The sequence below is a fragment of the Orycteropus afer genome, unplaced genomic scaffold, assembly GCF_000298275.1.
Source record: "Orycteropus afer afer isolate SDZICR_OR568_19922 unplaced genomic scaffold, OryAfe1.0 scaffold00005, whole genome shotgun sequence".
Classification (NCBI taxonomy): Eukaryota; Metazoa; Chordata; class Mammalia; order Tubulidentata; family Orycteropodidae; genus Orycteropus; species Orycteropus afer.
The window spans coordinates 16,581,169-16,604,774 of NW_006921592.1; positions in this window are offsets into that span (position 1 = coordinate 16,581,169).

Genomic DNA, 23,606 nt, shown 5'->3' on the forward strand with positions numbered 1-23,606 from the left:
TGGGTTTGAACCGCCAGCCGTCTGGTTAGCAGGCAAGTGTCAATTACCAAAACTAGATGTTAGGTAGCATAGGTGCTAAACACAATGGGGAAAACTGTGGCTGCTGATCATAGAAGGTATTCATCTTCTTTTAAATCTGTTACTTTTTAAATTTGAAATAACATGCTAGTTTTTAAAAGACCTTTTTTGTTGTTACCCTTTTTCTTTTAACTAAACTTATAGTTTATATATTTCCTCATTGACTTAAAAAAAAAAGAAACTGAGTTTCCTTTATAACCGTTTTCTCCCCACCCCTTTAATAAAGAAAAGGGGAGGAGGAAAAGAAGGGGATAAAGAAAGCGGAGAAAGAAAAAAAAAAAAGTCAGTAGCAGATCCATGAAGCAGTAAAACCTCAAATAAAATCACATCCAAAGAATCTCTTGCGGTTTCACACAATATGGTAAAATTAGAGATTGCAGGAAACCAACTAAATTAAACTGGGAGCATTTGAAGAGAAATGAGCAGACTTTATGAAAATGACACATTGACTGGCCAGTATGCTTTTTTATCAACAATTTCTTTGTTAAGACGCAGATCAAAGGAACCTGCATATGTTTTCATTTTGTCCTAACTAGAAAATTACATCCAGATGTTTAATAGGCATTTGGTTGGTTTTTCAACATTGATTAGATATGTTGGTTCTGTTTGCTTACAAGTGTAGCCGGATCATTAGCTAATGCAAAGAAATGTTTGCTGTGAGTTGCTAATTAGGTCTTTTGGAAACCCTCCATGCTCAAGAACAGTTTGTACAGTGGCCAGAAGAACTTGTGGGACTTGGGGAAGTTGTTTTCCCTTCTCTGTTGGGGTGGGGAAAGGCAGACAGCCCTATTCCCTAATCTCCCTTTGCCTATGGGGATTGTAGTGCAATCCCCAAGGAGTGGAGTGCAAATAAATTAGGGTAAGAGACCACACAGGCACTCCCAAACACAGAGATAGAAGAATGTGCTATCTGCAGTCACCACCTAGCTGTCTTTGTGGGTAGGGGGAGCGAACATCTAAAACGCTGAACATTAACATGTGAAAGATGCTTGATGCTAATGTTATCAAATACACAGCATTTTTAAGCATACTTTAGAGACAGATGGGAAGCCCTTTATGATAAACGAGTGTACTTGAATTCATTACTGTAGTACTTATAATTAAAAATGTCTCCTTTGCAATTTCAGTATTTTTACAGGGTACAAGAGACAAAGCTTGGGAGCAGGAAGGCTGGAGCTAAGTGCATGGAGCGAAGGAAAGGAATTTTGGAGACAGGGCTGTGCCTGAGAGGGAATAAAGTGTTTACTTTCACAGCCCACCCATTTGTTTACTTTGTTAAAGCCCAAAAAACTTATGGGAGATTAGCCATTCACTCTGCATTCAAGTAAACCGAGTATTTGAGGCACCAGCGGGATAAACGTTTTAGCTGGCCAATTATGTTTTTTAAACTCCTGACTGTGTAGTTTGGCTCCAGGAGAACATCATCTCACTCAGGACCAAGGTTTTGTTTATTTAAATCAACATTCTATAGAGATATCAGTCCAAAATAGGATGTGTTTATCAACAATCATAAAAGTGCAGATATAAATGCCATTGTGGCATGTTCTTCTGCCTATTAATGTCCCTTAGAGGCCTGTTTATCTTATGTAAAGGTATGCTATACTCTGTTGTATTTAGTAGTCTGATTAATTTAGGATTTAGAATAGAGCAGATTCAAGATTAGTTTCTTTCAAATAGTTCAAGCCAGTGCATTTCGGTCAGAACTCCGAAGGCCACCAGCAAGATGTCCTTGAAAAGCAAGAACAGTGTTTTCGGGCATCATCAAATACTGCCTGGAGCTCAGACTATATAATAAAGTCAGCCTCTCCCCTTGTTAACCCGTTCTGAAGTAGAAGAGCTGAGATAATAGCTTTTAAAAAATTCCTTTAGTTTAGCATTCAGCTGGCCAAGAGCTGAAGGGCATTTGAAAGAAAAAAGTAGTTAAAGGAAGTACCTTTGGTACTTCTTCCCACATATTCCCATAACAAGAGCAGACCTTGGTCCCTTAATACTCAATAAGCTGCAATGACCATTCTCAGCTTTAAGTCAAGGACCTTCTGTAAAATCAGCATTAAAACTGAGATGGCTTTCTTTTTGCTTTAAAAGCTTTTGCTTTGGCCATTCTATTTGATTAACGTTTCTTCCTGAAGCTAGCAATTTCTTTGAAGAGTTAAAACATGTTGTTGTTGTTGTTAGTCTATTCCAATCGTACTGATGATCTCTTTGTATTCTTCATAGTTGAGGGCAAATGAGCTCCGGGGGCTGTTGAAGTGTCACCGTTTTTAGAATGAAAAGTCAAGGCCTTGATAAACAAGTTAAATGGCACAAATTAAGAGTATGGGACATTCTACAAGATAACTGACCTGGGCTCTTTAACAAACCAAACCAAATAAATAAATAAAATAGGGAGGACTAAAGACATGAAAATACAATATGCAAATCTTTGTTGCTTCCTGTTTTCAAAACAAAACAAAGCTATGAAAGTCATTCTTGGGGACAATTTTAATATTTGGTAATCTGGTTCTTTTTTAGATGTGAGATGCTGTGATTATGTTGAAGGATGTACCAAGTCTAAGCAGATACACTTGAAGCATCCAATTTTAAATGACATCTGCAACTGCAAATAAAAAGTATGTGCAGAGAGAGAAGTGAAAGAAAATGTTAATAGTGATAGAATTTAGGGATAGAGTATGTAGTTCTTTGTTTTATTATTATTCTTTCAACTTTTGTGTATGTTTGAAATTTTTCATGATAATAGGTTTGGGAAAAAAATTCTAGTCTTGTTATCTGCATATGTGAAATGAATTCCCTTCTTGGTTACAAGAATGGCTTCTTAATGTTTCTAGTCAGAAACTACTAAAAAATGGTGATCTGTTTTTTTTTTTTTTTTTTCCCTGATCATGGAAAGCTATTGTACTGATAAGCAAAGTACCACTTGGAGTTTTAACTCTGGATATTTTTGTTCTTTTATGTTACTATTTATGCTTTTTTTTTTTTCAGTTTCAAATGTCCATTAGTTGGTTGTTGATTAACATAGAGTGGAAATCTTTAAATAAATTAGGGCATTACATTAGCAATCCTCTCAGGGCATCGTTTTGGGGCCATCAAGCTCCGAATCACCAGAAAATCTTCTTTAGAATAAAGAGGAAAACTGCTTACATGTGAAAAATGAAACTGTAGCAAATAAATTTTATTTTAATTTCTTAATTCTCATTATGAATAGTAGTTCTGCTGGCCTTTTTATCACTAGAGCTTAGTAGCGAAATATAAATTGTTAGTTTGATTTTTAAATTTCTTAAATCTTTTAAAATACATTGCTGAAATAGATTATAGCTCTGTGTACTAAGCTTTGCATTTTAATCTTAAAAAGAAATGAAAATCGCACTAAATCTTGGACACTAATGTTAGGGTCATTGAGATTCACAGAGTCACATATTTATCATGTGGTAAGGCGTCTGGCTGCTAACCAAAAGATGGGCGGTTTGAACCCGCCAGCAGCTCCGCAGAAGAAAGATGGGGCAGTCTATTTCTATAAAGAGTTACAGCCTTGGAAACCTGATGGGTGTTGCTGTAAGTTGGAATTGACTCAATGGAAGTGAATTGTTTTGGTCAATAAATAGATAAGGAGCTCTGGTGGCATTTAAAGCATTCAGCTGCTAACCAAAAGGTCAGTGATTTGAATCTACCAGCTGCTCCATGGGAGAGTGATGAGGCAGTCCGCTCCTGTAAAGACCTACAACCTTGGAAACTCACAGGGTCACTATGAGTTGGAATTAACTTGATGGCAGTGATTTGGGGTTTGCTTTGGTTAATAAATAGATACACTGCCCATCTGTCAGTATGTCTTATAGTAGTGGCTTGCGTGTTGCTATGATACTGGAAGCTATACCACCAGTATTTCAAATATCAGCAGGGTCACTCATGGTGGACAGATTTTGGTGGAGATTCCAGACCAAAAGAAATAGAAAGAAAAGCCTGGTAATCTACTTCTGAAAATTAGCCAATGAAAATCCTCTGTATGACTGTTCTCTAATATAGTTCTAGAAGATGACCCCCTTAGGTTGGAAGGCACTCATAATACACCTTTGCCACTGCAGTGGACTGTAGTATTCCATAGATTGTAAAGTTGGCACAAGACTGGGCAACATTTCTTTCCTTTGTACATAGGTCACCATGAGTTGGGGTTGCTGGGAGTTGATGCCCATGTGACAGCAACTAACAACAACAAATAGATAGCTTTCCCAAAAAGTCATGGAAAGTGGTAACACATCAGCTGAGGATTGATAGTTCAGATGCCCCAGCAATCATTTTTTTCCCCATTAATCATAACTCTAATATGTTCTTTGTTGTTTTTGTTACCCTTTGTTTATTGAAGGAAGGATTTTTTGTGACATTGAACAGATTCTAGTTTGTGTGTGAACAGATTAAATCCATAATTTCCAATGAAAAATTGGAGTGTCTTAAAGGGAGGCAAATATGGATATAAAGGGAAAGCAGGACATTTCACCCCCAGTTAGTAATCAGTTTGTCCAGTATTTCTAGCCATCATCCCCAGAGCCAGTGATTATGGAAAATGAAAGTGGTAAAAAGAACTTCTGCTTCACCCTGACAGAGAAAGCTCCAAGGAAACAGAGTAACCATTTTGGTTCCTTTGTTGGCAGCCTCCACACTTCAGAAGAACTGGCAAGCTACAACTGGCGCTTGAAAAAGTATTACAAAACACTGACAAGTATTAGAGAAATGTTGATTAATGTAAACAGCCTGCCTCAAGGAATAATACCTTTCTTAAGAAAACTGGTTTTCAAATTAGCATTCCTATGGAGTCAGGTATGTTCAGGTAACTCCAGAAAGTGTTTCAAGAGAAGCTCTTTGCCTCTACTAGGGAAAGGGGTGTCGTCTTACTTGCATCTTTACAGAAAATTCAAAGCAAAATCATTCATAGCTTAAAAACTCAGGAGGATCACTTTTCCCTTACCCACTCCCCACCAAGTTTACAGTGGATTCTCTCATCTTGCATTTCTTATGCTTTGTTTATTGAGTACTTGCTCTGTGCCAGACACTATTCCAAGTGTTTTACATGCTCATATTACCTGCTTCGATCCTCACAACTTTTCTATGGCAGTGTATTTGGGGTTTTTTTTGTTTGTTTGTTTTGTTTTTGTTTTTAAGTACTGTTATCTCTGTATTTTACTGACAAGGAGTCTGAAGTCAAGACTTGCCTGAGTGTCATGTGGGAGGTAGGGATTTGAACCCAAAGCACTCCAGAACTTACTAGTGGCCACTAGTTGCCCTTAATTAGTGCTGTTTCTCACTCTGTTCTCATGAGAACACATTATCATTGACGTACCAATAGAAAAACGTAGATATGTATTTTGTCTACAACTTGGTAGAACGTCTCTTGGCACTTTTGAAGTTAGATTGATACTTTAAGAATTTATATTCCTACAAACAGCTACCTCGGGTCTTTAGAACTGTGTCCACTACCAGCGAACACACATAGCCACCTTTATGGCGAGGTTTCTGTCAACATCCAATCAATCTATATCCCAAATTCCAGATCAGTAAATAAAGGCTGGGCTCAGTAGCCAGTGGAAACAGAGGAATAAGGAGTCTAAACATCTTAATTTTAAGTAGAGCAGAAAAGCAATGGTCCTGATTTGTAACTTTGCAAATTATTTCGTTAAAAAAAAAAAAAAAAAGAGAGCTAAAGAAAGAAGAAAGAAACATAGTTCTGTGATTGCTAATGATTTGGTATTAGCTTGATAACAGTCTATATGTACTCTGGTACCATCAACATGTCTGGAATAATTTCTCTTGTGTAATGTAGTGGATTTGGTTCTGTCTTCCAAAGTTCTCTTGAAATCAGTGGTTTTCAAATGTTTTTGACTATGAAACATAGTTAATAAATAAATAAAAACCAAACCAAACCCCTTCTTGGGTTTCTGAGGTGGTATCACTACGGAAGTAGATTGCCCAATCTTCCTTCCAAGAGTTAATAAATACATTTTTTAAATGTCAACCCCATTTCTCTCTCTCTCTCTTTCTCTCTCTCTCTTTCTCTCTCTCTCTCTCTCTCTCTCTCACACACACACACACACACACATATCACACAATTTAAAAATCCAGCTTTAAATTATGCTATAGAATTAAATTCTAACTGTGAACTTTGTGAAAACTTTTGGAAAGGCATTGCTCCCAAAACCATAATGTCATGAAAAATGAAAACCCAGGTCAGCTCAGTAACATCCATGCAGACTTTCTTTCCTTTACACTCTTTGCAGTAATAAGTCACATTCCATGCCTTCCAGAAATTTACCATCTGAGTTCCAAATCAGTAAGTGCAAAACTCTTCAGAGAATCTCCTTAATAATCCTTTTGTCACTCTTTTCTCTGCCTTCTTTTTTGCTTCACATTTCTGCTTCCCTTCTTAGCATCCCCCTCATCCCATTGACTCCCTCATCCCACCTCCCTATCTATCCTCCCCCCTTGTCCCCCAACACACACACACACACACACACATGTACGCACACACACACACGCCAACCCTAAAGTGGTATAATGAGAAGAGCATCATCCTCAGAGACAGATGGTCCAGAAATGGAATCCCCATCAACCTCTTATATATGGCTTTGGGCCAACCACTTGCTCTCTCTGGGCCTCAGTGTCCTAACCTCTGTAATGAAGATAACCTATCTCTCAGGATTGTTTCTTGGACTGAAAGAGATTAACTGAGATAACATGGTAAAGTATTTAGCACAATCCTTGACCTTAAGAATGTTGTTCCCTTTCCCTTTTTCCCCTGGGGCTAGACCCTGCCCTAGGTTTCCAAGAGCTGAGGAAGTATTATCCCTACTGCAGATGCATCAGATAGCAACATGGATTCCAAAAGTGTTCTCTGTGGAATGCTAGTTTAATAGTAGCACAATGCCCTGGGGTCCAAGAGTGCTTTATCCTGTTTCTCAGGGGCAACAATGATGGACCTCAGCTGGGGAAAGACAGGAGCTTGAATTGCACACCCCCTACCCCCAGCATTCAGAGACTTTTTCATACTCATGAAAAGACAGCACTAGCATGCGTATCTTTTTGGAAGCTGAAATGCAATTTGGAGGTGGGAGAGTTATAAAAACAAATAATGAAAAATACACAACAGCTATTTGGGGTGGCAAAATGTCCTGAGTTGCTCATTTAGATAATATAATAATAATAATAATAAAAAGTTTGGGTAACAGTGAGAAATTAATGGAATTAGGTGTCAAATACTCTCTCCTTGAATATCATGACACCTAACCCAATGAATATGAAGTTGTACTTTGAAAAGACCTTGAGGAACATAAAAATTGGGAAGTCAATTAGATACCAACTTGACTCTTTATAGCAGTGTGATCTAGTCTAGGATTATTTCTGAACTGGGAACTTCCACTTTTCTCCTGGAGACTTCTCCTCCACAGCATCTATGTATTAGCAATGGCCAAGGTCTCTCAAACCTGTGAAAAAGCTTTAGGGAAAATTGCTGAGCCCTGTTTAAATGAGAATTCTAATGACTGCAAGTTGTTGTTATGTGGTAGAAGTCAAACTCATTTAAATATCTTTAAACCAGCAATAGTCTATCTGCCTAGAAACTTTTTAGAACGTCTTCTATGTGTCTTTCTTCATTAGAAATCTTTTGTTTGAAATTAGGCCTACTTTATTTTATTTATTTTTATTGTGCTTTGGGTACAAATTTACATAGCACACTTGTTTTACATTCAAAAGTTCATGCACATCTGGTTTCATAGCCCCAATAACCGTCCCCAGCCAAAAAAAAACTCTCCTCCTTGTGACCACCCCCTCCCTGTGCCCCTCTCATCCATGCATATCTGTCTGTCCAGCCTTCCCTCTATGTGAGTGCTACTCCTCTGGTGTCCCATGGCTGCTTGATCCAAGGAGTACATCTCCCTAGAGTAGGTGGATGCATTAACCTGGGACAGGTGTTATGTATGTGAGTCTTTCTCCTTTTGGACTGAGAGCCAATTCATGTAAGTGAGTCCATTTCTAGGCGCAAAGGGTAACCCAGGGCTGTAGTCTCAGGGGTTCTACCAGTCTCTATCCAACTAGTAATTCTGGTCATCTTTGTGTTTTTGAATTTTGTTCCACGTGTTTCCTCCCACTCTATCCAGTATCTCCAGGTTGGCATTGGTAGCTGGGCACCATCTAGTTCTTCTGGTCTCCAGTGATTGAGGCCGAGGTTCTCGTGGTCTGTCTTATCTTTGGACTAATTGTTTCCAGACAACTTTGATTTTCTTCCCTCTTCTTTGCGCCAGCTGAGAGGATACCAGTAGTTGCATCGTAGATGGCTGCTCGAAAGCTTTTAACACCCTAGTCGCTACTCACCAAAGTAGATTGTAGAGCAAAATTTTTATGAAATATGTGTACCAGTTGAGCATGATGTCCCCCAAGGCTATAGTCCCGAACCCCCAGACCTGGTGATTCTCTCTCACAGGATGTTTGGTTGTCTCTGCAAAGTTACTTCCACCCCGATTTCTGTTGCTTCTGTAACATATGTAGCTAATTTTGTAGCACAAGTGCATATGTAAGATTATCTTCAGCCAAATCTATCCTTGGTCTAGGGTGTATTCCTGTTCGCCTACCCCCACCTGCTCTTCTCACCTGTCTGTGCTTTAACCCGTAGCCTGGTGTTTGGTGCTAGTGATACTGCAGTGTTGTGCCTGTAATAGTGTTTGCCTTTGTTGTCTATATCTTTCATGTACATTCCAGTGTTTTTCCTTTCCCCAGTGTCACCACGCTGGTCACAGACTCTTTCCATACCATTCCTCCCCTCACTCAAATTGATATGTGACCCCAAATAGTCTGAGATTTTCCCTACCCTTCCCTTATGTCCCTGGTAACCAACAAAGTGAGTTTCCTTCCCTGAATAAACTTTCCTTGACTTTTTACAATAGTGGGACAAATATAGTATTTGTCCTTCTGTGACTGACTTATTTCACTCAGCATAACGTCCTCTAAATTCATCCATGTTGTGAGATGATTCGTGTACTCTTCATTGTTCTTTAAGGTTGCATAGCATTCCACTGTGTGAATGTACCATAGTTTGGTTATCCATTCATTTGTTGATGGACATTAGGTTGTTTCCATCTGCTTGCTATAGTGAATTGTGCTGCAATGAACATGGACATGCATATGTCTATTCATGTTCTGTCTCTCACCTCTCTAGGATATATTCCTAGTAGTGGAATTGCTGGATCAAGTGGTATTTCTATTTTCAGTCTTTTAAGGAAACACCATACCCTTTTCCACAATAATTGTACCATTTTGCAATCCATCAGCAGTGTATGAGAGTTCTAATATCTCCACAGCCTCTCCAGCATTTGGTATTTTCTGTCTCGTTGAACTTTGCTATTATTGCTGGGGTGAGATGATATCTCATTGCTGTTACCCACCAGCCACTCCTCGGAAGGAAGGTTCGGCTATCTACTTCTGTAGTGATACCTCCTCGGAAACCAAGGAGGAGTAGCTATGAGTCGGATTCAACTTGACGGCAGTGAGTTTGGTTTGGAATGATCATGAGCATTTCCTCATGTGTTTATTGGGAAAATAAGCCTACTTTAGAAAGAGGAAAAAAATAAAATAAAATACACACTCTTCAATTATGAGACTAATGGGGGGGTGTATTTTTGTATTTTCTTCTTCTTCTTCTTCTTTCAGATCTGGCCTTTTCCAGTAAGGAAAAATTAGACCATCAGGTAACCAATCTTGGTTACTCATATCAGAGTTCTTTTTCTCCTCCTCATGATTTATAACACATACTGTGCTTAGCAATGCTGTTACATAGACCAATTTTTCTACCTTTTGCTTAGAAATTTCCTGCCTCCCCCACTGTAGCCATTTAAGGAAAAGTTCTATTTGGGAAGAGCCAAGCCTGTCTTTATCTTGTAAACAGTGCCTAGTTCCCAGGGTTGGAGGAGGGGGAGAAGAGTGAAGGAATAATGAACAGGGAGGAGAAGATGGTACTTAAAAAACCAAACCCATTGCCCTTCTGCGAATCTGACTTACAGTGACCCTATAGGACAGAATAGAACTGCCCTATATAGTTTAACATAACAACAACAACAACAACATATAGTTTTCTGGCCTGTCATCTTACGGAAGGAAGCAGGCTGCCACATCCTTCTCCTACACAGTAACTGGTGGGTTGGAACCATCAACCATTCTGTTAGAAGCCAAGCACTTAACACTGTACCATCAGGGCTCCTTAGGTGATACTTCTTGTTGTTATTTGCTGTCGAGTCGGACCCGACTCATAGCGACCCCTCCTTGGGTTTCCGAGGCAGTATCACTACGGAAGTAGATTGCTCAACCTTCCTTCTGAGGAGTGGCTGGTGGGTTTGAACCAAGAGCCTTCTGGTTAGCAGTCAAGTGCCTTAGGCACTACGCTACCAGAGCTCCTAGGTGATACTTAGTCCTTCTTAAATTTCAGTCAAAGTAAGAATTCCCTCAGTATCAAAATGGGAAGGCATATTTAGAATTTTCAGTCTCTTATCCCGTGTCTTCAAACAAATCTTCAGAAATATTTCCCCTCTTTTTCAGTATGTCATGATTACATATATCAACAGGCATTAGAGCCAGTGTGGTCTGGAAGATCATGGGTTAGGAGCTGGGAAATATTTTATAGGAATGAAGTCTCTTCATTTATCATCATCCTTTTTGGTTGAATATAACAGCCAAGATGGTATTGGGAAAAGGTGGGAGGGAGTTGTTACTGAAAGGAAAGGTTGTTGTTAGGTGCCATTGAGCTGGTTCCGACTCATAGTGACTCTGTGTACAACAGAACAAAACACTGCCCAGTCTGGTGTGAGCCTCACAATTGTTGCTATGTTGCAGCCACTGTGTCTGTCCATCTCGTTGAGGGTCTTCCTCTTTTTTGCTGACCCTGTTTTTCTAAGCATGGTATCCATCTCCCGGCACTGGTTCCTCCTGATAATATGACCAAAGAAAGAGAGATAAAGTCTTGCCATCCTTGCTTCTAAAGAACGTGCTGGCTGTACTTCTTCCAGGATAGATTTGTTCATTTTCTCAACAGTCTATGGTATATTGAATATTCTTTGCCAACACCATAATTCAAATTGATCAATTCTTCGTTGTTGTTGGATACCATCGAGTCGGCTCCGACTCATAGCAATCCTACGTACAACAGAACGAAACACTGCCTGGTCCTGCGCCAGCCTCACAATCCTTGCTATACCTGAGCCCATTATTGTAGCCACTATATCAGTCTATCTTGTTGAGGGCCTTACCCTTTTTTGCCAATTCTTCTTTGATCTTCCTTATTCATTGTCTAGCACTCATATGTATAGGAGGTGATTAAAAATACCATAGCTTGGGTCAGGCACACCTTGAAAGTGACATCTTTGTCCTTTAACACTTTAAAGTGGTGTTTTGAAGCAGTTTTGCCCAGTACAATACATCATTTCATTTTTTGACTGCTGCTTCCATGGCTTTTGATTGTGGATCCAAGTAAAATGAAATCCTTAACAAATTCAATCTTTTCTTCATTTTTTGTGATGTTACTTATTGGTCCAATTGTGAAGATTTTTGCTTTCTTTGTGTTGCTGAAGGCTGTAGTCTTTGATCTTCATTAGTATAGATACTTCAAGTCCTCTTCATTTTCAGCAAGGTTGTGTCATCTGCATATCACAGGTTCTTAATGAGTCTTCCTCCAATTCTGATGCTGCATTCTTCTTCGTATAGTCCATCTTCTGGAGTATTTGCTCAGCATGCAGATTGAGTAAGTATGGTGAAAGGGTACAACCCTGACTCCCCTTATTCTGTTCGAACAACTACCTCTTGGTCTATGTATAGATCCTCATGAGCATATTTAAATGTTCTGGAATTCCCATTCTTCTCCGTGTTATTCATAATTGTTATGATCCACACACTTGAATGCCTTTGCGTAGTCAATAGAACACAAGCAGGCATTTTCTGGTATTCTTTGCTTTCCGCCAAAATCCATGTGACATCTGCAGTGATATCCCTCATTCCATGTTTCCTTCTGAATCCAGCTTGAATTTTTGGCAGTTCCCTGCCAGTGTACTGCTGCCAACTCCATTTTGAATTATCTTCAGCAAACTTTTACTTGTGTGTGATGTTAATGATATTGTTCTATAATTCCCACATTCTGTAGGATCATCTTTCTTGTTATTTGTTGTTATATGTTGTTGAGTCGGACCTGACTCATAGTGAACCCTCCTTGGGTTTCCGAGGCGGTATCGCTAAGGAAGTAGATTGCCCAACCTTCCTTCTGAGGAGTGGCTGGTGGGTTTGATCTGCCAGCCTTCTGATTAGCAGCCAAGTGCCTTAGGCACTACACTACCAGGGCTCCTCACCTTTCTCAGGAATGGCTATAAATATGGCTTTCTTCCAAAAAGTTGGCCAGGTTGGAAAAATTTTTCCATTGCAAAAAGAGCCTGACATGAACATTGCTATTCACATTCCTTAGAACATGTTCTGTTACAATATATTGCATAGTTCCACAGTTTCAACAGATACCCAGTAAGGATCTAAATGTACATTTAGTTTCACCCATGGTCTCTCTAGAGCACAAAACAACAGTTGTTCCACATGCGAAAGGAATTCGTAGAGAAGCAGCCTCCCCCAACATTGGCTCTGGGACTCAGAAAAGTCCAAATAGTTTGTAATTTGCTGAAGATAGCCTCCAGCAGGATTTTAAATGAGTGGAATTTCTTTGGTGTAGCATATTTTCCCCTTAAACTAATAAATAGCTCTAGCCATAGATCTATTGCCATCCATTTAGGATGTGGCTCCCATGGTTTTGGTCCTTAGTAGGCAGCCATTTTGTAATCTCTTACTCATCAAGACTCTGCTTTCCCTAGTCCCATTTGGGGTGGGTGGGGAGATGAGTGTTAATAGTAGTTAAGGTCTTGAAATACAATCCCTTCCAGATAACAAACTATTAACCAATAGGTTTATTTAGATCTACCAAAAATATGATTCTCTCCTAGACATTGAGGGCTAAAAAAAAAAAAACCCAAACTCACTGCCATCGAGTGGATTCTGACTCATAGCAACCCCCTTTGTGTTTCAGAGGCAGTAGATCTTTATGGAAGTAGATTGCCCAGTCTTCCTTCCATGGAGTGGCTGGTGGGCTTGAACCACCAACCTTCTGGTTAGCAGTCAAATGCCTTAGGCACTACACCACCACAGCTCCTTTTGAGGGCTAAGGAGCTGTGTAAAAGTTAATCCTGCCCCTCAAAGTACATCACGTATAACAGGAAGTCAAAATTGATACTTTAAATGATGAGTAATAATAAAGGACTCTAGCTCTGGTGGCATAGTGCCTAAAGCATTTGACTGCTAACCAGAAGGCTAGCAGTTTAAACCCACCAGCTACTCCTCGAAAGGAAGATTGGGCAATCTATTTCCATAGTAATACCGCCTCAGAAACCCAAGGAGGGGTTGCTAATAGTCAGATCTGACTCAAGGGCACTGAGTTTGTTTTGGTGTTTGGGAGGGCTTATATACTAGGGGTCTAAACCAAAAACCCAAAGTCACTGCCATCAAGTGGATTCCGACTCATAGCGACCCCCTTTGGGTTTCCAAGGTGGTAAATCTTTATGGAAGTAGATTGCCCAGTCTTTCTTCCACAGAGCAGCTGGTGGGTTTGAACCGCCGACCTTCTGGTTAGCAGTCAAATACCTTAGGCACTATGCCACCAGAGCTCCACACTAAGGGCCTAATGAGAATCTTGTTCCATGAGTATTATGTTCATGGAGCCATGTGACTGGTTTTGTAAGGGCCTTGGGTACCTCATGTAGGGATTCAGATTTGTGCAGGTTTATTGAGCCTTGATGTTATGATCTTGGTAAAACACAACCAAATACTGATATATTTAATTATATCACAAGCAAAGTCTAGTTGCACTAGCAGAAAATGATTTTCTTATATTTAGGCAGTTTAAAATAAAACTGAGTACACGTTCATGAAATATGATGTGATATATACTAATGTAGGCCTCTGTGACTATTACTGAGTTTTTTTCTGCTAACATTTATTTTCTACTCATTAATTCCCTCCCAATACACTCACTAACATCAAGCATTTAAAAGCTTATGGGATGAAAACTTAAAATTAAAAATTCTATCCATTAATTTAGTCTGCAGTTGGTAAGGAGTGGGGGTGGACAAAGACTGCCATTGTCAAATATTAGCAGTAAGTTACTTCATTTCAATTCTAGGGACACTAACTAGTGTTATGATTGAATTGTATCCCACCCCCACAGTTTATGTTGAAGTCCCAATCCCAAGTGATTGTGAATGTGACCTTGTTTAGAAATAGGACCTTTGAAGATATTGTCAGTTAACAGGGGCTGTACAGGTTAACCTGGGTCCTAATCCAGTCTGAAGGAGCTCTCGTGGTACAGCATGTAAGACATTTGGCTGCTAAGCAGAAGGTTGTCTGTTCAAACTCACCAGCCACTTTGCAGAAGAAAAAGGCTTCAAACTACTTCTGTAAAGATTCACAGCCTTGGAAACCCAGTAAGGGTTGCTTTGAGCCAGAATCAATGGCAGTGGGTTTGGTTTTCAGAATCCAGTCTGAGTGGTTTATAAAAGAGAAAAGGAACAGAAGAAGAATAGCCACGTGAAGCTGGAGTTTTGCATGTGCAAGCCAAGGAATGCCTGGGGCCACCAGAAGCTGGGAGAAACAAGAAAGGATTTCCCCCTAGAGCCTTCACAGAGAAGCCTGACACATGACACCCTGGATTGAGACATCTAGCCGCTAAAACTGTGAGGCAGTAAATTTTTGTTCTTTAAAACCAAATACTTTGTGGTACTTTATTACAGCAGCCATAATAAACTAATACAACCAGCATTCCCTGGAGCATAGTTTTGAGACTGTTTTCAAACTATAGGAGTGGTCACAGGGGTAATTTTGGGTACTGTGGTAGGCTAGAAGAAGATATCTCTTGGCACCTTTATAGTAGTCATCATGATTCTAACCATTGCTCCTGAGTTCACTGTTTCAAGTACTTTTGTAAGGACTCAGTTATTCCTCAGAATGACTCTGTGGAGTCAGGAATAGTATCACCTTCATTTGTAAATGGGAAAACAGAGGTACAGAGAACTAGTAGCTTGCCCCCAATCTCACAGATAGTGAGTGGCAGAGCATTCTAGAGTCAGTATCCTTGGCCAGGTAGATTACTGACCACCCTTTAGGCTAAAGCCTAACCTCTGAGATTAACTAAAGGAGCTGGACATAGAGAAGTCCAATTTGGTTATTTTAGGAGCTCTTGTTACACAGGAGTATCAGAAAAGCACTAGAAGGGAGAGATCTCTCCTAAGCTCATACATAACTCATACATTGACACATACTAGATAGGTACAAGATTTGTCAAGTTGACCAATTTCTGCTCTGATTTTTACCTGGCAATTTTTCTTCACTTCCAGTCTTTAAGGTAATCTAAACAGGTTGGAGCAAGACAGGTTCCTTCCAAGGGCCTCTCAGTCTCTTTTGGAATTAACTTGGGTGGGCATATGTAGAATTTACCACAGGGAGGTAAGGGTGCAAGCAGGGTTGGTGAATGTGTCTGGTAGGGTATCTAGGAGAAGGAATTTCTAGTCCTTCGTCACAATTGATAACTCCATATATCAGTTACCTAGTGCTGCTGTCACATAAATACCACAGGTAGGTGACTTTAAAGAACAGGAATTTATTTTCTCACAGTTCTAGACCCTAAAAGTCTAAGTCAGGGTCTGTTGTTGTTATGTGCCGTCAAGTAGGCTCTGACTTATAGCAACAGAGCAAAACACTGCCTGGCCATGCACCATCCTCAAAATCCTTGCTGTACTTGAGTCCATCATTGTAGCCACTGTGTCAACCCATCTTGTTGAGAGTCTTCTTCCCCTTTTTCTCTGACCCTCTACTTTACCAAGTATGATATCTTTCTTCAGGGAATGGTCTCTTCTGACAGCATGACCAAAGTAGGTGAGACGAAGTCTGGCCATTCCCCCTAAGTCAGGACCTGGTCCTTTTAATTCCTTCCTCGTTGGTAACCCTGGACATTCCTTGATTCCTTGGCCTGCAGATGATCCTCATATGTGTGTCTCTGTGTCTCTTCTGCTCTTTTTATAACTCAGAAGTGATTAGAGTTAGAACCTACCTTACTCTTGTAGGACTTCATTAACATAACAAAAGAAAACCTCTGTTTCCAAACAGGATCACCCCACAGGTACAAGGTCCAGGACTTCAACACATATTTTGGGGGACACAAAACAATCCATACCACTCTCAGAGAGTCTTTTCTGCCCTCACAATTTTGCCCATCCCTATCCTCTTCCTGGGAGCTCTGGTGGTGAAGTGCCTAAGGCATTTGACTGCTAACTAGAAGGCTAGCAGTTCAAACCCACCAGCCACTCCTCGGAAAGAAGTTTGGGCAATCTACTTCTGTAGAGATACCAACTCAGAAACCCAAGGAGGGGTTGATATGAGTCGGAAACGACTCGACGGCTTTGAATTTTGTTTGTTTCTTTTTTTTTTTTAACCCTCTTGCTGGCTGCCTCCCTCAGCATCACCCATCTTTCCTAATATGCTAATCTGGGCCTTATTAAAATTTCAAAACCATGCCCTATTTTTCTCTTTTTTATATCCTACTATTCTAATGGGTACACTGAACTTCCTTGCTCATTCTGATAATGCTTAGACTAAGAACATACATAGAAATGGTAGACATGTGAGTCTTGACCTTGGTCACATCTTCCTCTACAAATGACCAGAGATCATTACTTTGGAGAGAGGGTGGGATTGGGAGCTAGTTATGGCACAGCCCAGCTAGTCCTTTCTTCTCTGGCTTTTGTTCAAAGCATGTCCATTCACTCCCTTCAATAAAGAACCTTTCTCCTTCAGCAAAGAACCTTGGAGAACTAGAGGGAGGAATGATTGAAGCTGTACATAAAAACTCTTCCCTGAACCTCGACACTAGGAAGACAACGATGATGCAAACCAAAAAAAAAAAAAAAGCCAAACTCACCGCCATCGAGTTGATTCCAACTCATAGTTATACCTGTTGGGTTTTCACGGCAGTAAATCTTTACAGAAGTAGATTGCCCAGTGTTCCTTAGATGATGCAAAGGTACAATGTATATATTCCCAACAGACTTTAAGAATGGGCTGGTTGGGCCTTTGGAAGTAGTGAATCAAAGGCCGTGAAATATTTCATCTTCTGTAATCCAGCATTGCCACTGCTGGAACTGTATCCTGAGGAAACAGTTCAAAGTAAGACCTAGGGCCCAAAAAAAGGAGCCCTAGTGGTGTCAAATGGTTAAGTGCTCAACTACTAGCTATAAAGTTGGTGTTGAACCTACCCAGTGGCTCTATGTGAGAAAGACCTGGTGATCTGCAGAAATTGGTTTACAGCCAAGAAAACCCAGTGGGACAGTTACATTCTGTCATTTGAAGTTGCTGTGAATTGGAATCAACTTGATGGCACACAGCAACCAAAAGTAGGGTCTCAGACAGAGTCTGGGATGCATCAGAACCCTCCCACCCCCACTTGGGTTTTTCCTAACAATGGTGCCCAGGCAGGAGTCTCTGGTAAGTACAAATGGTGAAGCTCTTGATTACTAACTGAAAGGCCGGTGGTTTGAAGCCAATGAACATTTTACCCATTCTAACTTTTGAAAAACTTTCATATCTTCCTGCTTATATATGTAGACTTTAATAAAGACAACTATATAAATAGATAATATTGACTCGCTGCAAGGTAGTGCCATTAGTTTAAGTAGTACAAATCTGTATGTTCTACTTCAGCTGTTCAAATGTTCTTATAAAAATGGTTATGAAAAAGTGGCTATTCATGCAAGTACATGGCCAATCTTAAACGTTGATAAGTTGCCTGTTTTTTCCTTAGCTGGAGAACAGAGGCCGATTCACACTTTGGAAGTCAAGCCAACAGATCTCAGGAATGCAAATAGAGTTGGAAACCTGTGAACCCTTTTATTCTTTTCACAGACTTACACAGCAAAATGGATTGCTTTGCAGTTGTGAAGTGGAAGAAAAGAATAGGGATGAAAAGAAGAAAAGAATGTATGGGCTTTGTCTGCCAGTGGTTTGAGTATAGGATGATTTCTTCTTTTTTTTTTTTTTTTTCAGTTGAAAAGTGGGATCTTAATGGGCACTCACAGTTGGTGGAGGCAGCCTCTGAACGCTCTCCTTGTCAGACTGGCCTTAGATAGAAGGCCCCATTGTTTACTCCATCTGAAGATATCACTCTTCCCTTTATCCTTTCTTTTGGACCTTTTAATGTTTGCTTAGTCATAATATTTTAATCCCTAATGTGGTGACTTTGTGTAATTTATCTCATTAAGCCTCTCCTGTTTTGTTCTGTTTATGTGACTTATATTATTGTGTTTTATAGGGCTTAAACCAACAAGCCTCTCCTTTGTGCCATTGTTTCAGCTCCAGGCCAAAAATCAACAAATGAAGTTTTATCTTTCCAATCTTGGACCTCACCTACTTGTCATTCAGTTTGTATAGATTGCATGAAGAGCATGTCCCTTTGAAAACAAAGCAAGGATTCATTTTTATGACCTAAACACAAACAATTACCTTTCTTGAAAGGTCCTGGTCATCTCTTTTTGTGGGTATAGACTGGCAGAGACTCACCTAAAGAGGAAGAAAAAAGCATATACTTCCTTGTGGGTTGAAAGCCCAAAGTCCCCTAGCAATAACACCCCACTCCCTAATTTATATTTCTTTCATAGTGTATACAACATTCCAGAAACAGAGAATCTGAACACTCCAAGGCACCTGGTTGAGATTGTCTCCTCCAAATCTCTGCCTGTCAGCAGGACCACACCCAAGTTATGCCCCAGAGAGGAGACTCAATCTTGTTTTTGAGCGCAAAGGGCAGCCTTCTTTGAAATAATTACATATTTGAAATACCATGTCAGAAAACGCCTTTTCTAAAAATCCAGCTTAAGAAAAGCTTTATATGTCATTTCCTCAAGTATTCCCAGTGGCATGGTGGGGACAGCACTTGGCTACTAACTGGAAGTTCTGCGGTTCAAACCCACCAATCACTCCATGGGAGGAAAATTGTGACAATCTGCTTTTGTAAAGATTACAGCCTTGGAAACCCTATAAGGCAATTCTGCTCTGTTCTACATCACTATGAGTCAGAATCAACTTGATGGCAATGGGTTTGGTTTTGGTTTTGGTAATTTCCTCAATTACTATTTTCCTTTCCCAGATCAAAAACAGCTACTTACCGTCCTCAGAGAACCAATAAGAATTAATGGCAATAACTTCCTATAAGTCAGTGGTTCTCAAAAGTTTGTGTGTATCAGAGTAACCTGGAAGGCTTAATAAAGTACAAATTGCTAAGCTTCATCCAAAGAATATCTGATTCCAGAGGTCCAAGGTAGGGTCTGAGAATTTGCACTTCTAGCAAGTTCCTAAGTGATGTTGATGCTGTTAGGCCAAGAAACACATGTGGAGAACTGTTCATGCAAGGTGCAATGTTGGGAGCTCCCGAGAATAAAAATATGAGGATACTCGAGAGTGTGGGAAAGCAGAAAACCGATAACAAGTTAACCTCCATATGGAAAATGCCAAATGCCTGTCAGATGTGTTCTTTGCTATCACAGCTCACAAGCTCAGAGTTCAAAGAGGGGACAGGCAAAGTTTAGGATGCTACCTGTTAACACAGGAAACTGGGTGGCCACAGAAGAGGAGCACAGTGTTCAGGCTAGATGGGAAAGAGGTCAGGGAAATGGTAGCTTAAAGAGTAATTTCTGAGCTGATTCTTCATGTGTGTGTGGTTTGGGTAAAAGTTTACAGAGCACATTAGGTTTGCATTCAAAATTTCTGCACATTTTGTTTCAGGACATTGGTTGCAATCCCCTCAATATAACAGCACTCTTCCCCCTTCCTCCTTGGGTTCCCTGTTTCCATTTGTCCTTCTTTCCTGCCTTCTGAGCTTTGTTTTGGCAAATGCTGCCCTTTTGGTCTCATATCATTGATTATACTAAGGAGTACATTCCTCCCTGGTATTATTATTCACTTTATAGGCCTGTCTATTGTTTGGCTGAACCTCCCTGGTATTATTATTCACTTTATAGGCCTGTCTATGTCGCTATGGGTCGGGTCCCACTCGACGGCATGTAACAACAACAACAACAACATTGTTTGGCTGAAAGCTGATTCCTGCTGGTATGTTTAGTTTCAGGCATGAAGGGTGTTCATAGTCTTGGGGTTCCACTAGTCTCTCTCATACCAGTAAGTTTGGTCTTTTTTTTGTTTTTATTTTTGAATTTTGTTCTACCTTTTTTTTTTTTTTTACTTCCTTTCTGTCCAAGACTGTTGTGTTGAGCTAATTCTTAAAAAAAGGGAAGATATCCAGATAAAAGGACAGGAGCTAAGCAGTGTTTTCTTCCATCAAAAAGAATGTTGATGTTGTTGTTATGTGCCGTCGAGTCAGCCCCGACTCATAGCGACCCCTCCTTGGGTTTCCGAGGCAGTATCACTACGGAAGTAGGATTGCCCAACCTTCCTTCCGAGGAGTGGCTGGTGGGTTTGAACCGCCAGCCATCTGGTTAGCAGGCAAAGTGTCTTAGCCACTATGCTACCAGAGCTCCCTATCAAAAAGAATAGTATGGAGTTAAAGAGAGGATGTGGAGTTTTCTTGGAAGAGTAAGTCATCTAATTTTCCCGGAGGGGACGGTGGCTAATGAGTAGTGATGATAGAATTGGAAAGGTAAGCTGGGGCTAAATCAAGAAGTAACATCAAAGCTAGTTTAAGGGGTTTGAGATAACTCTGAAGGACCTCTGGTAGCATAGGAGCTCTGGTAGTGCAGTGCCTAAGGCACTTGACTGCTAACCAGAAGGCTGGTGGTTCAAATCCACCAGCCACTCCTCAGAAGGAAGGTTGGACAATCTATTTCCATAGCGATACATCCTTGGAAACCCAAGGAGGGGTTGCTATGAGTCGGGTCCAACTGGACAGCACATAACAACAACAACAACGACATTATTTGACATAGACTATAAAGAGAGATTTATTAGACTCCATATAAGGGGGCAGCAGAGATGAAAAGAAAATGAAAAACACAGCTATCCACAATCCTTATACTTCCTTCTCTATAACTGAGACTTATCCATGGACTTCACTCTGTTTCTAGCTAGAGTCAGGGCCCTGCTATCTCTGATAGTCTAAATCCCTTATCCTTTTGATTTAGTTGAAAGATTTTGAAATTTCATACAGAGACATTCATAAAGACACTATGCAAAAATAAAATAAAAATGAACAAAGAGTAGAGAATCTGGGCTCTGGAGGTAAACAGACCAGGCTTCTAGCTCTATCTTTTACTGACTATACAGCCTTGAGCAAGTTACTTAACTTCTTGTGTCACAGTTTTTGTATTGAAATAGAGTATTGGTTCCCTAACAAGATATATGAAATCTTACATGGTCTGCCTCTTACCTGCCTCTTCAGCCTCAGTTTATATCAGCTGCCTCTTAACTCTTTTGGCTCCAACTACTACTTAGACATTCTTTTAATCCTGTGTTTTTCATGCTCCATTCTACCATAGAGCCTTTGCACATGCTATTCCCTCTGTCTGGAATATTCTTGCCTTTTTCTTCAACTAGTTAATGAATATATTTAAGTCTAAAACATACTCCATCAGAGACATCTCTGATCTCTCTGAATACATAAAATTCCTTCTATTATACGCTATTTCAACATCAGGAACTTTTACTTGATAGCAATTAATTTTTGTTATTTTACATTTATTTGTGTAATTATCTGGGTCGGATGCCTGTTTTTGTAAATAAAGTTTTATTGAAACACAGCTGTGCCCACTTTTTTCTATTATGTGTGGCTCTGCTTTTTACTATTATATCAGGGTTGAGTAGCTGCAAAAGAGACCATATGGCCCACAGAGCCTGAAATATTTACTCTCTGGTCTATTACGGAAAAAATTTACCAACCATCTAACACAACGCCTGTCACATAGAAAAGGCACAATAAATATTTATTTATAAAGAAATGGATAAGAAGATACTTTAAAAATGCCCATTCTACCAGGGTTTTGAAAGTATTAAATAAGATAATGTTTGTAAAAGACATAGCACCTAGAACAGAATAGGTGGTCAGTAAATGTTAGCAGCAGTTGTTATTTTATTATCAGACTTGACATAGTCAGTGCTTTTTCGTCTTTTCTCTGGGCCTGGATGCGTGCTATTGTCTGGTACTGGGCTGAGTTGCTGTCCATCAACGGTGCTTGTCCTCTTGCTTTGCCCTCCAAGATGAGAAAGCATTTTCATTTCTGACTCAGGATTCTTTATTTGATCTAGATTCTTAGCAAGTCTTCTCTAACCTTCCTAGAACTTTCTGTGAACTAGACCTTTCCTTCTATAATGTTCAGTCTCTTTGCAGCATATTATTCACAAACTTGTCAGAGCTTTAGGTAAAACACTCCTTTACCTGCCTTTAGGGCTTCACATCACTGTTGGGTTGTTAGATGCCATCTAACCAGCTCCAACTCATAGCAATCTTACATACAACAGAACAAAAAACTGCTCTTGCCCCATCAACACAGTCATTACAAAGTTGTTGTGGTCTCTCTGTCAATCCATCTCATTCAGGGTCTTTCTCTTTATTGCTGTCTACCTTACCAAGCATGATACCCTTCTCCAGGAATTGGTCCCTCCTGATAACATGTCCATGTGAGACAAAGTTCTCCATATCCTCATTTCTAGAAGGCTGGTGGTTCAAACCCACCAGCCACTCCTTGGAAGGAAGACTGGGCAATCTCCTTCAGTAGAGATACCACCTCGGAAACCCAAGGAGGGATCAGTATAAGTCAGTAGCAACTCAATAGCAGTGAGTTTGGTTTTGTTTGTTTAAGGAGCATTCTGGCTGTACTTCTTCCAAGACAGATTTGTTTGTTCTGGAAGTTTATAGTATATTCAGTATTCTTTGCCAACACCATAATTCAAAGGTATCAATTCTCCTTCAGTTTTCCTTATTTACTGTCCAGCTTTCATATGCATATTAGGCAGTTGAAACTAGTATGGCTTATGTCAGGTATACATTAGTCCTCAATGTGACATTTTTGCTTTTTAACACTTTAAAGAGGTTTTTTGCAGCAGATTTGCCCAGTGCAATATGTTGTTTGATTTCCTGACTGCTGCTTCCATGGGCGTTGATTGTAGATCCAAGTAAAATGTAGTCCTTGACAACTTCAGTCTTTTATTTATTATGATGCTGCTTATTGGAGAGTTGTGGAGATTTTTGTTTTCTTTCTGTTGAGTTGTTATCCATAGTGAGGGCTGCAATCTTTGATCTTCATCAGTGAGTACTCTAAGTCTTCTTCACTTCCAGCAGGCAACATTGTGTCATCTGTATATCTCAGGTAGTTAATGAGTCTTTCTTCAATCCAGATGCCAGTTTTTCCTTCATATTATCCAGCTTCTCAGATTACTTGCTCAGCATAAAGGTTGAATAAGTATGGTAAAAGGACACAACCCTGACACAC